General features: G+C 38.9%; 1 protein-coding gene across 3 annotated transcripts in view; it reads left to right on the top strand.

Moving 5' to 3' along the window:
• LOC124948466 (homeotic protein antennapedia-like) overlaps positions 1-16,308 on the top strand; it is a 321,146-nt gene that overhangs the window by 117,432 nt on the left and 187,406 nt on the right. For 2 of the 3 annotated variants that reach the window (XR_007100740.1, XR_007100742.1), the window contains one exon: positions 9,298-10,897. The exons of the other annotated variant lie outside the window; for it this stretch is intronic. The gene's annotated coding sequence lies outside the window, so the exon portion shown is untranslated. Of the gene's footprint in view, positions 1-9,297; positions 10,898-16,308 lie in introns of those variants that run through there. 3 annotated transcript variants of the gene reach the window in all.

Genomic DNA, 16,308 nt, shown 5'->3' with positions numbered 1-16,308 from the left:
TTTCTCTGGCTCGACTGGCTGGTCTGGCTTGGCTGGCTGCTTTGCTGGCTTTGGCTTGGCTGGCTGGCTGGCTGGCTGGCTGGCTGGCTGACTGGCTGGCTGGCTGGTTGGTTGGTTGGTTGGTTGGTTGGTTGGCTGGCTGGCTGGCTGGCTCGGTTTCTGGCTTTCTGGCCCCCGAACCCGCGTACACTACCGAGCCGCGCTTCGTCTTCCTTCTTCTACGTAGGTACCTACACGTTGCTCGTTTTACTCCCACACTGGATCCGTACCAACATGCAGTTCTGGCGCGGCAGGGCGCTCTCTCCGAGTGAACTTAAAGCCAGATATTCTTTGCATTCTTTCCGACCAGTCATCATATACTCGAGTTTCGACAATATCGAACTCTTCTTTGTACCAAATTTAATTCCTCGTTCCTTTTCTATTTCTGAATATCACCGAGGAACGAATTTATATCGTATTTGTTCTTCGAAAATGATAAGTCGAATGAAAAGCAATACAAAAGAATAAGCTACTAAGATAAAATGGAAAGATTAATATCTATCACTTTTATCTATGATATTTCATTTGGAATAATACGTAAGATCTTTAAGATCGCACATATAAGCGAATTCTCATCGGAAGCCACGTGTCCTTGACGTTGCAATCGGCAAGAGATTTAGGTAAAGTTTCTTGACCGTTAAGAGCCGTCGGATCAGCACCTTCGTCCACGAAGATATCTCGAATACTTGATACAACACCCACTATTGGGCTTCGAGTATGCGATATATCTAAAGCGATGCATCACTCGGCTATATCACTCCGTGTCACGAAAAGATACGGTAATATTTTCCTTCCGACATTCGCGAACGTCGGCGTTGTCGGCGGTGTAAACACTGCGGGGGCACGAGAGCGAGATCGGTGCCAAGCCCCTTTTCTTTCCTCGTCGTTTCGATACGTTGTTCGCTCGTCACTCGTTGGAAATCGATTATGGCACCGTCTGTGTGCGCTGCTTTCAAACGTTGCTCGACAATTCAATTATTCACGGACGGCCCTCGCAATAACATTCTGACAATATTATTAAAGTTATACTCGGCACTGTATATTTCTTATATACTCGGCATTCAAGCTTAAGATTTATATTAGGTCTTTTGATATTTCTCGCGGAAAAAATTGATATAATTGGGCCTGAGCGAAATGGTAAGAATTTGCGGAGGAAGATCGAACGTTGCTATAGTAAAGACATTTTTAAAGATTATGAGTGGATTCTTTCGTGAAAATTCAACGTTTGCAGGTCGACGGTGGCGGAAGGTGGGATTCCAGTAATTCGGTTATGGAACGGTTGGTTACTGGAGAGAGAGAGAAGTGGGCAGGGTGTCGGACAGTGGTATGGGTCGAGTGGTAGTAAGGGTAGGGGGGAGAGGGCGTTCCACGGCGTACCCTGCATGGGGTAGCTTGCAACCTCACGCGACACTAGAGCCATCTATATCCTCAAAGATTTATGGGTTCCTGGTGCAGCGGCTGCTCGGAGCAAGTACACACCGCACAATATCACGTGGTGCGGTGTTGGTGGTGCCCCCTGTCGCGACGGCCGCGCTGTCGCCCCGCAGGGGTTTACGCGCAATTCGCGCTCGTGCACTAACCTCATAAAAAAGTTGCTCCTCGATCTCAATCCGATCGGATCCCTTATCTTCTTTCTTTTAACTCGGCCGATTCTGGAAGATCCGACGATTCTCGCACGTTTCTTAAACGTAGACCAAACTGGATTCTCTTGTATTTCGAAGTCAAGATTGCCATCACCGGTTCAATCTGCGCTTCGTTCTTTTTTACAATCTATTTGTTCTCTACGTTAAGAATCCTCTATAAAATTTTTTTTTTCTTTTCTTTACACGACAGGAGAAATCTCTCTTTTTTCTTTCTTATTTCTTTGTTCTTCTTTTTCTTCGTTCTATATTATTAAGTTATTAGTATAAACTTTGTCTTGATTAATTCGACTTGTTATTCCACAGAATAATAATTAATAAAAAATATCGACGAATATCCTATTAACAGGAATAAAAGATACGCAATTGAAAACGTAATAACGTATTATTACTCTTTCCGGAAGTAATCGTGAGAGTACTGGAAAAAGGAAGATCAATGAATGGAAAAGAAATTAAATGCTTTAAAAGAAAGGTTCGATCTATATGTGTATAGGTAAAGTATATAACGAGATATATGTATGCATGTATAACAAGTGATCGTATTCGTGGTATGGAAAGGACGAAGCGAAAGCAGAGGTTTTACAACAACCCCCTTGACACGGCCGTCAATTCGTACTTCCCACGATATTCTGCGTGAGTAGTAGCGAGGAGATAGATAGAGAGAGAGAGAGAGAGAGAGAGAGAGAGAGAGAGAGAGAGAGAGACACTGAATGAGTGGGTCGTTCTAGTATTGGTACGAGACGAGGGTGAGGACGAGAACGATATGAGTACGGGTATCTACCTACTACCTATGCCAGTGCACTCCAACCCAAGCAAACGGCCCGTTCCACCGATGCGGCCGGTTTACGAGCAACCTGTGGTAACGAGAGCGATAGATAATAACCGCTCCGTGCTTGACTCTCATCCCCCTTCTCTCTCTCTCTCTCTCTCTATTTCTCTCTTTCTCCCTCTTTCTACCCCTTCGGTCTCTGTACGTTTCTGCACGTACGCGTCAGCTTCATTTATTTTTTACCAAGTCCGGAATCGAGCGAGCATCACGTCGAATGAAGGAATCCCGTCGGTTCCATCCACCATGTAGAATTATTTACATCGGCACCAAGCCCCCGAGAGATTTTGTTTGACAACGCTTATAACAACGATGACTGTCCAGTCTCTACGTCCCCTCATATCGTATGCGTTAAACCTTAATCACGTTGCTGAATATATGTAGGTATACCTAACTCGTATTCGGTTCCTGCTTCTGCTCGATTTTACAAGGTTCTTCTTATTTTATTTTATACGTATCTTCTTCTTTTGCTCGATTCGAGAGCATACAGAAAGATGGCGTAGGTATGTCGTACACGTTTATCGTTCGAAATAAGACTCGTCAATTTATCTTCGTTATTGTTTTACAAGAGCGAATAACGTGTCCCGTAACGAGTCCTTCGAGTAGTAAAGAGATTATTTATTATAAGTTTGAAAGGAGCACCTGCGTATACAACGATCCTGTAAAATTATTATCAGAGATGTTTGGTTCGATATACTTCATTACGATATCCGCATGTTACCTGATAACGTTATTATACGGATAATTAAAAGTAGTAGATAAAATTGTAACAAAGATATAAAATGAATAAACGAAATAAATACTCTATAGGTTTATACAATGAAATAAAGGAATCGATATATTTTGTCTTCATCGATAATTGATATTTATCGATCTGACGTTTATTAATTAATAATAATTATCTTAATAAGATAACGAATAAAAATTTAATGTTAATTGCGCATAAGTCTTAAGCTTAAGATTCTTTCTGAAATCTAATCAAACTGAATCATCGGACGCTGAATTTTCTTTCAAGGCCTTATGTTCCCTCGAGTCGTCTCGCGGAATCACGTTCCTTCGGTTTTTACGAGATTTAAGCGTCGTTACGTTCTCGACGCGCAGGCGCGCGCGATGGAAATTTATTGCGGCTTAAAAACTCTAGCTCCTTCGAAAATCCTGATAAATGTCCAAAGAAGCGCCGTTAGTGCGTGTAGGTATACGTGTGCATGTACATCCATATATATATATATATATATATATATATATATATATATATATATATATATATATATATCCATGTGTATATATACATATACATCTATATACTTAATGTATATCGGTGTTGGTATCCATAGCAATGTAGATGTGGATACATCTACAATCGAAGAAACTCTGAGAGAAGAAGGAAAGGCAAAGTGACTCTAGGCCGAAATGCAAACTGTATGATATACAAGGTCGTCGTACAAACAAATGTCGACGACTGGCATAATCGTGCCAACGTTACGTGCACGTCTTTAAGAAGATCCAAAAAACTTTTTCACCACTCGATTTATCGTTCTTGTTAGAAACGATAAGGATTCGGTAATCTTTGAATTATAGTTCGCCACTCTCTAATACCATAGAACTCGTCGTCTACTATAAATTTCATACGATGGTTTACGCAAAAGCGTAAGCTTTTTACGCGGTGCGATATCGTTCGAAATAGATACGTATAAATTCATTGATAGTAGATGTTTAAATTTTGAAAGATAATTGACGCAAATATCGATATGCATGTATATATGTATCAACAATAATTAAATGTCAATAGTCATCGGTATATACGCATATATATATACTCTAAAATATATATATATATATATATATATATATATATATATATATATATAAATTCTTATTCCGAGTAAAATTTCTATACCTATAAAAATAAATTTTACTATGTTTTCTAATAATAATATTTTTAAACTTATACGATATGATAATTTATGAAAATTTAATATATTTTACGGAGGAGGAAACGTCAATACGTCTTCTTCTCTCCGATTCCAATCTTTTTACTAACCAAAATCCAATTATTCCGCACAAAAGAGGGACGATGGATGTGAACGAGAAGATTCTTTTTGACAAGACAAAGCATCGAAAAAAAAATTGCCAGGGAAAAGTACAAAGGGTGGTGCCTGTAGAAATGGCTACGAGAATGAATTTCGTTTCTCCATGAAAAAGAGAAAAGAGAGAGAGAGAGAGAGAGAGGGAGAGAGAGGGAGAGAGAGAGAGAGAGAGAGAGTTTAAGATCTTCCTGCTATTTCTTTTCTTTTATTCTTCTTCTTCTTCATTTTTTTTTTCTACTTGCAGTTTTCTTTAGTTACGCATATCAAGAGGCTCAGGACAAACAAGTTTTTCGCGTACCTTTTTAAGGATGTCCAATATTTTTCACTCGTTTTTTTTTTATGACTTCAAGTATGAAAAAAATATAAACTATAAAGTAGCAAGAAGGAAACATTATAAACCTATTGTATAAACTTGTATTGATTATACTTCTCTCACGCGTAATCTAACAATCAAATTAAAGTGATGAACAGAAATTTTTGAATGTAATAAAAATATCTGACAAAAGTAAGAAAAAATTCATATACCAGATTATACTTCTCTAAAGATGGATTAATTGGAAAGTATTTGTTTAATTGTATAAACTTATGCAAATAATTAAAGCGTATTTAATCAGCTATTAACTTCTATATTACTTGCATAAGAATACAAAATATAACATATGAAAGATAATAGTAAGAACAAATGGAAAGAAAACTTATTGATGTTTATCTTAAATTTTGAAATATACTGATATGTTAACGAATATAAATAGAATAGAAAGCATAGAAAGCATTTAACTTGAAAGAAATTAGAATTTTTCAATGCCTTTCTCTATGAGATTATATTAGATTTCTATTCAATCTATTTATCTGTTTAAATATGATTAGAAATATAAATCGTAAGTACATTAATTTAAATCAATTGAAATTAGATCGAAAAAATTATGGAGAAGTTTTGAAATGTGCAGTCATTCGCTCGTTTGTACTTGCATTTTAAAAGATATCGATATATCACAAGTAATATTACCAATCCAGATCTCACCACGTGGAGGTTAGTGTATCTGGTGATTCTATTCTATAAAATCCGCTTTCGCGTAGTAATCTAATCGAATTTTCGAACAAATAAAACTAAGTCGCAGGTAGAATCTTTTATCGTGTTCGTGAACACCCACGTCTATGCCCGCGGACACGCGCGTAAATGTTCTCTCTTTATTCTTCTCATATTCTCGCGTATAAAAAATCGATAATGAACCGAAACCATTCGACGATACGTCGGATTTATCCGATCGCAGATGAATCTATGTCTCGATGATTCCTCAATGATCCTTGGAAAAGAAGATGAAGAAGAGAAAAAATATGAGATAAAAAAGAAAGCCGAAGAAAAAAAAGAAAATAAAGTCGGAACGGCTTTACATAACAACGACGAAACTCAGAATGAGAAGGAGGCATATTAAATATCGCTCCACCCAAGCAAAACCAGAGTACCAAAATTCGAGCTCGATTTTTCTCTACTGAAAGAAGAAGACCCGCCCAATGTCCCATCCCAAGGGCCCACACTCAAGGGTCCTATCCGATGGTTCTTCCCTCGACGGCCCTTCTCTCGATGGTCCAGCCTGAAAAAAAAGAAGAAAAAAGGAAAAAGAGGAGATAGAAAAGAATAGTGAAAGAAGAAATTTAATAGGAAAGAAAAAAAGGTGAGTTACAAAAAGATAAAAGAAATCGAGAAAAAGGAAGAAAATTGATAGAGATGAGGGATTCGTCCTTAGCGATGATGAAGGTTCATCTAGCTTAGAACAGAAATTAGAATTTTGAATTTTTCAATGCGTTTCTCTAAGGAATTATATTAAAATTCTAACGATGAAGCTCAGAACGAAAGGTAGACATATTGAATTCCGACCAAAACTGACGTACCAAAATCAAGCTCCGATTTTTGTGTATTGAAAAAAGAAGACCCAGCCAAGGGTTAAAATCGAAGAATCCCTTCCCAAATATTTCACTCCAAAAAGAGCTTTACACGATGCTGAGACAGCAGCTCCCATAAAGGCTCACACTCATAGACTAACACTCATGGATCCCATCCGAGATTTATAAATAATAATTAATAAATGTAAATAAGAATAAATAAGAATAACAGCGAACATAAGCGCGATAGAAAAGTTTCCTATTCGTTCCTCTAAGAAATTATTTTAGAATTCTACTATATTTAATCATTTATCTATTAAACTATTAATAACAATATAAAATGTAAGTAATTTAAAAATTACTTAAACGTTTATTACGTTTATTTAGATAAGCGTTTACATATTATAAGTTTCGATATATATTATTACGATCGTTGTAATATCGCTAAGAATATTTTATTATTTAAATATTAATTCATTATAATTCATATACATCATACATTGTTTAATTATTAGTAAAATAATTTTATTTATTAATTATTCCTTTTTAAGTTCACGATTTACATTTGTTAAAATTACATTTATTTCCTATTGATCGTGTTTTATGATCATCGTAATATTGTTAAGAATGATCATGAGTTGAAAATTTTAAAATATTGAAATACTGAATTAAAATTATTTCAAGTTTCTCGAGCATTACTGTCTTTTTAATGTTTAAACGTATATATTATTGTTTAAATATTGGTTTAATGTACTCCGTGTTTATTAAGGATTATTTAAATAATTATAAAATTATCGAAAGTATTAATTTATAAGTTCTCACGTTTAGAAAGAGAGAGTGTCGATGTTTATTCGTCGAATTACAAAAGACAATTATAATTCGATAATCATCGAAATTAATAAAAAGGGCCATATATGTTTATATTATACAAAGGCAATTATATAGAATACCAAAAATCTTATTGAAATTTTAAATAAGAATTATTTTAATTTTCTCGAACGATCTTTCTAAATATTTAAGCGCATAATAATATTATTTAAATAATATTCTAACAAAGCCATAGATCCAATTAGTACGATTTTATGTCAAAAATATAATTATTATTTATAAATTAAATATGTTCGTTTGATAATAATAAACTAAGGAGTACGAGAAAACGAGATTCCATTTGAAACGAGGTACCATTTGAAACGATTGAAATGTTAAATCCATAGAGATGGTAAGAATGAGAGAAAGAGAGACAGAAAGAGAGAAAGAGAGAAAGAGAGAAAGAGAGAGAGAGAGAGAGAGAGAGAGAGAGAGAACGTGTGTGTAAAGGAAAGGAATAGAGAAGATATCGGTTCGGTCTGTTCGAACCACAACGTCGGTTCCTCTCTTCCTTTGTCTCGACCGCTTTTCTAACCCCTTTCGCTCTTAACGCGAGCTATCGATATCCGGAGATACAAACACCAGGAAAGCGGAGACTCAACGTGCGTGTGGCCGGACAAGGCACCACGTGCATTCGTTCCATTACAAAAGGAGCTGAACCAGCGCGCAGCACGACCCGACCCGTCTCGTTCCATCCCATTCCATCCTGTACCGTCCCGTCTCGTGTCCCCGACACGTTCAACATATGAACGTACGTACTAGCCTCGTATCTTCGAAACGATCCACCCTCTGTTCGATAGATATTTGAAATCTCTCTAGAGAGAGAGAGAGAGAGAGAGAGAGAGAGAAAGAGTGAGAGAGAGAGAGGGGCAGAGTGAAAAAAAGAAAAAAAATGAGGAATTTTTCGAAATATCACTCGACTAGTTAACGTTCACAAGATTTATCGAACTTTTAGAAAAAGAGAAAGAAAGAAAGTAAAAAAGGAAACGAAATGAAACGAAACGAAACGAAAAAAAAATGTTCCTTCTTCGCGTTCCTCGTCGTCGATAGTCGAGATGAAAAGACAGACTGTTCGTTCTTCTTTATTTTTCAAAAGTCTAACTGGACGTTACATGATGCAACGCGCTTTTTGGAATTCACAACGTTCGCTAGATTGCAGTGTGGCAAGTGCGAGTTATATTTCTACCGTGTTACCGAGGGGGGAACCGTGGTGAAATCGTTTCGCAATTTTAATATTTCAGTTTTTCGCGAGTTCCATTCTACCGGCGCGAGTCCGGAGCGAGTCCGAATAAATCCATTCAAGAGAGGGCCACACATTGTTCGATTCTCGTGGAAATGTGTTTTTCACATCTTCCTGTATTTCACACGCTACGAAGGTATCATCTCGTTGAATGAAGAATGGATCGTGAAATTGGACTTCACGTTTCAAAAAGTACCATGACTTTTTAAAATCCACACTTTATATATTTTACTTACATGAAACCAAAACTAATCTCTAATTCTATCTTCTCCATCCTTTTTTTTTTGTTTTTCTTCTTTCCTTTTTTCTACTGTTTTTTTTTTCTTTCTTTTTTTTTCTTTTTTTTTTTTTTTTTTTTTTTTTTTTTTTTTTTTTTTTTTTTTGTAGTTAGAATATTTAACGAAAAGGGGATGGAAAGTTGGTGTTTAAAAATCGTTTCGCTTCTCGTGGCACAAAACGAGAAAGTATCTTACTAAGTTATTCAACCAGCTTTTAATCTTTACCGAGAACCAAAACGTGGCATGGCCAACTTTTAATTAACCTTCTCACTCACTCTCTTAATTTAAATATTAAGATCCCAATTATACCTTCTTCCTCGTTAACGCTGAAAAAAAAAAAAAAAGAAAAAGAAACAAAGGATAAAATGAGAACAAGTTTCTAACGTGAAAATCATGGGGATTCGATTTAACGGCGATGTTTTTTTGCTTTCTGTTTCAGGTGAGTGGCAGACCGCACCCGCTGTCTCTGTAATGCCAAATAGATGGTCGACGTGCGTATCCGTCGATCGTCAATTTATCGGTTGCGGCGAATCAGATGCTGCACCGGTGAGTGACGAACCCCCCGGACCTCCCGTAGCTCACTTTGACCAATATTCTCCTAACGCACATATGTACACACAGGCACATACACATATAGACATATTGTACATGCGCAAATACATAGCCAGAGAGAGAGAGAGAGAAAGAGAGAGAGAGAGAGAGAGAGAGAGAGAGAGAGAGAGAGAGAGAGACCGAGAGAGAGAGAGAGAGCGAGAGAGAGAGAGAGAGAGAGAGAGAGAGATACTTGGACACAAAACATATACACGAAAGCTCGATATCCAAAACGTACATAGGATGTACGCACACGTACTATAGTTTAGCACTGTCGTAGTTGATATCCCATAGCCAGAATCCCTCTTCGGTCTCTGTCCGTAGCTTCAGCTTTCTCGTAGTATACACGTAGAAATGGGCAGAGTGAGCTTTCGATACGGTCACCGTTATTTTCACGGGACACGCTCGTCTCAATTCCGAGGCGGATTTTTCTTCGGCGTCGCGACGTCTTTCGTTCGACGTCGCTTCCTTTCGGCAACGTATTCTCTCGAGATCGTTCGAAACTAAACACTTATACTTCGAGGGAATCCGAGCTTCCTCGAGATCATCGTTGTCGTTCTCGTCGTCGTCGTCGTCGTCGTCGTCGTCCTCGTCGTTTTCGTCGTCGTCGTCGTCGTCGCTGTCCTCGTCGCCGTCGTCGTCGTCGTCGCCGCCGCCGTCGTCGTCATCGTCGTCGTCGTCGTCGTCGTCGTCGTCGTCGTCGTCGTCGTCGTCGTCGTCGTCATCGTCGTCGTCGTCGTCGTCGTCGTCGTCGTCGTCGTCGTCGTCGTCGTTATTGTCTTGGGGGATCGACGAGATAGCAACGTTTTTGCGTACGCGTTGCGGACGACAAACGACTAGAGCTCGTCCGTAAGCCTTTACGAAACCTAAATACGTAATGAAGGCTAAACAAGTATTCGTAAGATAGTGATTAGCGAGTAGAGATTAAAGAAAAAAATACAGATGGATGATTAATTAATGGAGGAATGGTCGGGGAGCGAAAACAATGCCGCGAAAAACAACAGGCTCGTACGTGAGCTACGATGAATTTCTTTTCGCGGCTCGATGTACAAATACCGTAGGAGTATGTTCTTCTTCTTTTACTATTCCCTCCTCCTCCTCTTCTTCTTCTTCTTCTTCTTCTTCTTCTTCTTCTTCTTCTTCATCTATCTCTATTTCTATTTCTATTTCTTATTGTTAATGTATTATTGAACCTTTAAATTTATCGTCCATTTAATTGCAAAACCCGCGCTCGTGCAGGCATTTACTTTTGAACGATCCGACTGAATGAATTCCTGTTAATGGCGATGTTATGTTTTTGTTATTTTTATTATGATTGCAAGACGAGACATAAGAATACGTTTCTGTCGTCCATGATATTGAAAAGTTAAGTGTAGGAAATATTTGTTTGTTTTGTTTTTTTTTTTCTTTTTTTTTTTTAGTAATCTTTTTTAGTAAAATGAACGCAACAGACGACGGACAACTAATTCTTTCGATCGGTGCAAAATGTTATTTTATGTTGATATGTTCGCGATAAAAAGTTTGTTGATATTATATAAAAATTTTTATGAAAGGCGCGTATATGTTGCCCGGTAAAGAAAAGAGATATAATATTTTTTTCGGGAAGTGTTCGAAATGTCTTCAAATTTTTTATATTTTTTATTATTTTCTTTTTTAATTTTTCTCTTTGTTTTCTACTACTCTTCGTTCTCCTTCCTATTTTTTTTTTTCTTTTCATCGTCTAACGTCGTCCTCCAAGAAGCAAGACGAAAATAGAGTTATAGAGAAAAAAGCTATATATGTATATATATATATATATATATATATATATATATATATACATATATATATAAAAATATCGTATGTACCTACCTTAGTACCTAGAAAGCCTGCGAGACGGGAAAGAAGACGTGTCGGCGCTACCATAAATAGTAACGCTGTTCTCTAGTTAATGTATGTATACGAATACCTAATCGCTAAGAGGGGGGGGGGGGAGATTTTGCGAGAAATAAGATTTTAGATAAACCGCAGTATTTCGTAAGAATGAAAATTGTAATGTTAATAAATAATTATTTATTTTGTGGATCTCGGAAAGAAATAAGAACAAAACTAGAATCTTTTATCTGCTACGCTGTGCTCAATAAGTTATGAATTTAGGCAAGAGTAGGCATAATTTAGAAGGGTAGACGTTACCCGTGTGCGTAGTGGTAGACATATTTGTGTAAACGTTTTAAAGTGGCGCAACGATCCTTTTTTGTAATATATTAGAATATTCGTTGTTTACCAATCCGAATCCCAGATTGTCTGTGTGATAGTGAACGAAAGAGATAACGAGAAAGGGAGAAAGAGAGAGATAGAGAGAGGGAGAGAGAGAGAGAGAGAGAGAGATGAGAATGCGCATGTGTATATGTGTTTCTGCGTGTGCGTGTGTATGTGCATATGTATGTGCGTATGCGTGTGCATGTGCGAGAAAGAGAAAGATGGAGAGAGAGAGAGAGAGAGAGAGAGAGAGAGAGAGAGCGTAAGCAAAAGAAAAAAAGAGAAAGAATGAATGAATGAATGAGCGAATCAGGGCCACACCTGCCGTTTACGTATAACGTTGTAATGAAACGCTCTCTTTTAGGAGCGGTCATCGTTTCGAAGCCTGTTGTAATATTACATTGATTATACGATTGCTAAAAAAATAAATGCTATATAAACTTAATCACGAGTCTTCGCTTCTTTCGCTACGATTTTTCGTCGTAGCACGATACCCCTATCGATATCACCTATTTCCATTTCCTGAATCCTTTTCTCATATATTACGATAATTAAATGAGCTTACAACGTTAGAATTAATATTTTTCTTTTCTTTTTTTTTTCTTTTTTTTTTTTCTTAAACAATTACTCACGTTCATTTATTCGTTCGAAGTTAATTCGATTCGAACGATTTTATTTTAACATACGTTTTTCAATCTTTTCACGCTCGCCCGTGATCGAGATAAAGGATAGAAAATAGAACGGATATTAGATTTGCAGCGCGAAAAGGATTCACCGAGGCAAGGATAGTTACGTAAGATCGCCTTGCACAGTCTCTCTCTCTCTCTCTCTCTCTCTCTTTCTTTCTCTCTCTCTCTCTCTCTCTCTCTCTCTCTCTCTCTCTCTCTCTCTCACGGTAGGTTCTCGAATTCCGTCGTAAATCCCGTTAAACGTCCGCAGAATCTTTATCAATTCGACGGCAATATCCGGTGACCGGCGGAGGAACGTGCGAGTGCGGCTTTACGACGCTTAAAAGCGCTCGTCGTTGTCGTCGTCGTTGTCATCGGGTGGGGGAGGGTAAGCGGGAGTGGCATCGTACGACAAAGAGGGTGGCAGCTTTTGCCAGAAAAGAGCCGTGCCTTTAAAGGGCCGACGTTGATCCAGGGGTCGAGTTTTCCGCGTACGCTCATAAGTCTCCAAACGCTCCGGGATATTAATATGTTATTGCGGAAAGACTCCCTCATGAAAGTCGACAAGGATCGCAGAAATATGTCGCATGCGCGCGCGTGCTCGCGCGCTCATCCACAAAAGCACACGTACGAGCGAGAAAAAGGGATAGGGTAGGATTCTCCTCGTCGATAGTGTGTCCTCCTACATGGTCACAGCTAGCTTCAACGAGCCAACACATCTACGTCGGCTGGACCGTTCCACTGGAATTCAGCAGACGCCATTTGTATTAATGAAGCCCTCCCCCACCCTATGAAGTCCACGCCACACTCCGACAATGCTGCACACCCGATGAATTATGTACTTACGCTCGAACCGAACGAAACACCGATATCTAGGCACCGAGCTATGCTTTCCCATTTCTATCACGCAAAAGTTCAACCCTGGACCTTCGGCTTTTCTCGTCGTTCGACCTGAATATCTCATATTTTTCTTTTCTTTCTCTCTGTCTCTCTCTCTCTCTCTCTCTCTCACTATCTCTTTCTTTCTCTTTCTTTCTTTCTTTTATTCGAGTCATTCGTTAGGTCGAGTCATGTGCATTCGTTTCTACCATTGGTCGATGAATCAAGGACTTTTCGGCTATCTTTACAGCGTATAGATATTTTTATTTTTCATTGCTCGGACCGGTATTTCGAACATTGAGAAAAGCTATATAACACATCGTCCTAACGGTAACTCGTTTTAAATTGGAGCAAACATATCCATCTTGTAGGATGGATAGAATGACCGACGAAAAGATTAAGCACGAGGATAGTTAAGAATTCGTGCTTTTTTTCAGACAAGGAATACGAAGAGAGTTGGTTCGCCAGAAGCTGCGTAAGCACAACCCATTATCCGAAAGACATAGGGAACATCCATCACGTCCTGGAGCGCGGATAAAACGACCGCTTTACTTTGGATTACAGGGGGTGCAATTTACAGCAGGCGCGAGAGCACCTGTTCGTTCTTCCTGAGATAGAAAGGTGGGGTTGGGAGAACCAAGGGAACGTAGAGGGTTGGATATCTTCGAAGGGGTGTGGGAATAGCGTGCCTCGCAGACGTTGCGGTAATTGAATCTCAGTAAGTCCTTCTATATAGGTGTATCCACTTAAGCAACTGCCCCACCCACCTATCTTCTCCTTTCTTCTTTGCCTTTTCGATCCTTCTTCCTCGTGATTTTCTCTTCTATATCCTCCTCTAAGAGAAGCTTTACGTTCTTGATGAGCAAATTCTCTGCCAAGCCCGACTTATCTCTCGCTTTTCCTCCAGTGAACTATTACCGGGTTGGATGGATTTCTTTTCGGATAATCTCCTTTCTTTTTACGGTCAAGAAAACGTAGAATACGTTTCGAGTACAATTTTATTTTTCATTGATTTTTAAATACTGATTGTTAAACTTTACAAATGAATAAAATATCAGTTTCATTCCGCCGAATTAATCGACTAGGTGAAAGAATCCAATTGCCATGATTTCCTTACTCCCGACGATTCAAGGGAACGTTCGGCAAAGCGTAAAACCCATTTCCAATGGCCTCTCGTAGTAGTCTTTGCCGGCAGAGCAACGAAATCCTGATGTACGATCCTCACGTTTCAGCGGCTCCTTGGCTCTAGCCGACTTGATATGAATGTGTTAGGTGTAGATGAGCCTAGCGTGCTCCGCCCTCATATAATTACTTCGCGCGCTCTCGACGTAACTACACCCTCGTTCCCGTGCACCAACTATCATCCCACTCTTCCTCTCTTCCTCTTTCTCTATCTCTATCTATCCATCTATCTCTCTCCCTCTCTTAGACTATAGTTTCTGTGGTGTTAGAGAAACGAGAGATAGTGTTGGTCCTGCTAGTTGTTGTAGCCGTGCAGAACTTGTGAATGTCTCAACGTAGCATGCGAACAACACAACGAAAGGGTAGCTCGTTTGAGAGAGTGAGAGAAAGAGAGAGAGGGAGAGATAGGGTGGAAAGGAGAGAGGGAAAGAGCTGAGGGTTGCGGCCGGTGTGAGGGAAACATGGCAGGGGGAGGTTATTAGGCAACGCAGCACCTCATCCCTCATCCACGTAACCGCGGCGCAGCGTGTATTATGTAACAACACGGAAACGAAGCATGGGGTGGCTGCTTGGATGAGAGGCAACGTTGGTGGTGTTGGCTGTGTTGCTGCTACCAACTGGACGAGCTAAGAGGGGAGGGCAAAAAGGGTACTTGCTCAGTGTGCCGCCGCTGGTATTACATGTTTCCACAACGATACGTTCAAAATAAGTGTTCGCTTGTTGTAACTCTCGGACGTGGTCCATTATTTTCCCCGAGGCTTTGATTTTTCAATTTAATCCGTCTTACTTAACCCATTTGAGACCAATTGCACGCTGTGTGTGCATTGCCTTTACGAGGCTATGAGACCGGCTGCACACCGGGGGTGCAATAGTAATGATGAAAAAAAAAATTTGGATCCTGGGGACCGTGTTCGAAAAAATTCACGGTTTCGAATGGGTTAAGGATTGATCTTATTGATGTTTATTTCGTTTAGTTTCTTTATTAGTTTAATATTTTTATTTGAAACGTCCACCATGGAACGTCCGTTGCAATGAATTAAGTCTTATGAATTTAAAACCAAGACGAGTTCGCACCTTTAATTGCCTTCGCTTTGATGAATGTCAGCGATGACTTCGCAAAATGATCTCCCTCACAATTAGTCACGAGAGAGGTATATTTATCGTGGATCTTGCGACGGATGGTTTAATTTAACGTCCAAGCTCACGCACACAATATGCCGTCCACGAGCTTTTCGTTCAAGAATGATGGAGTTTGTGCATCGTTCGGGTTTTCCCGCATAAAGCTTCGGGACTCTTCCTCGATTTCTTTTTTATCTCTGTCGCTTCTAATTCCGTCTGTGAGCCTGCAAAAACGTCGAGGCTAACGTACGACGAACTGGATTCTCAGTAACGTCTACCGAGATACCATCTCCCCTTACGACCCCGAGATGTCCCTGTTTTGCCTGTAAATATCGAACGAAACTAACGTCACCTGAATCCCACTTTGATCTGTTTATCCCGGCAGTTAAAGTGTCATGCTTCCTTATTAAGATTATTTAAGACTCTCACGTAAAACCCCTTTTCCACGAAATTCAAATCTACATGTAAAGTATATTTACTCATATACTAAATCCATAATATCTGTATGTATATATATATATATAGATATATAGATATTAAGTATAAAAACTCTAATTCTAATATTTGTAAGAAATAATTATGAAATTATTATTTTTCATAAAACAAACTGATCGAATTTAAATAAAACTGTATTCCATTCCCGAAATAATCGGGCTCATGCAAAATTCAGATACCAACAGCTGGACTAAGTCCTCCTCTTGGACAGGATTGTCCGATGAAGGAATAATACAAACGCGCTAGACAGAGGAGACCGACCTACCCCTTACTATCCG

This window comes from Vespa velutina, chromosome 4, assembly GCF_912470025.1.
Source record: "Vespa velutina chromosome 4, iVesVel2.1, whole genome shotgun sequence".
NCBI classification, from domain to species: Eukaryota; Metazoa; Arthropoda; class Insecta; order Hymenoptera; family Vespidae; genus Vespa; species Vespa velutina.
Note: the sequence above shows the minus strand (reverse complement) of the source record. Positions and strands in the feature narration are given on the sequence as shown.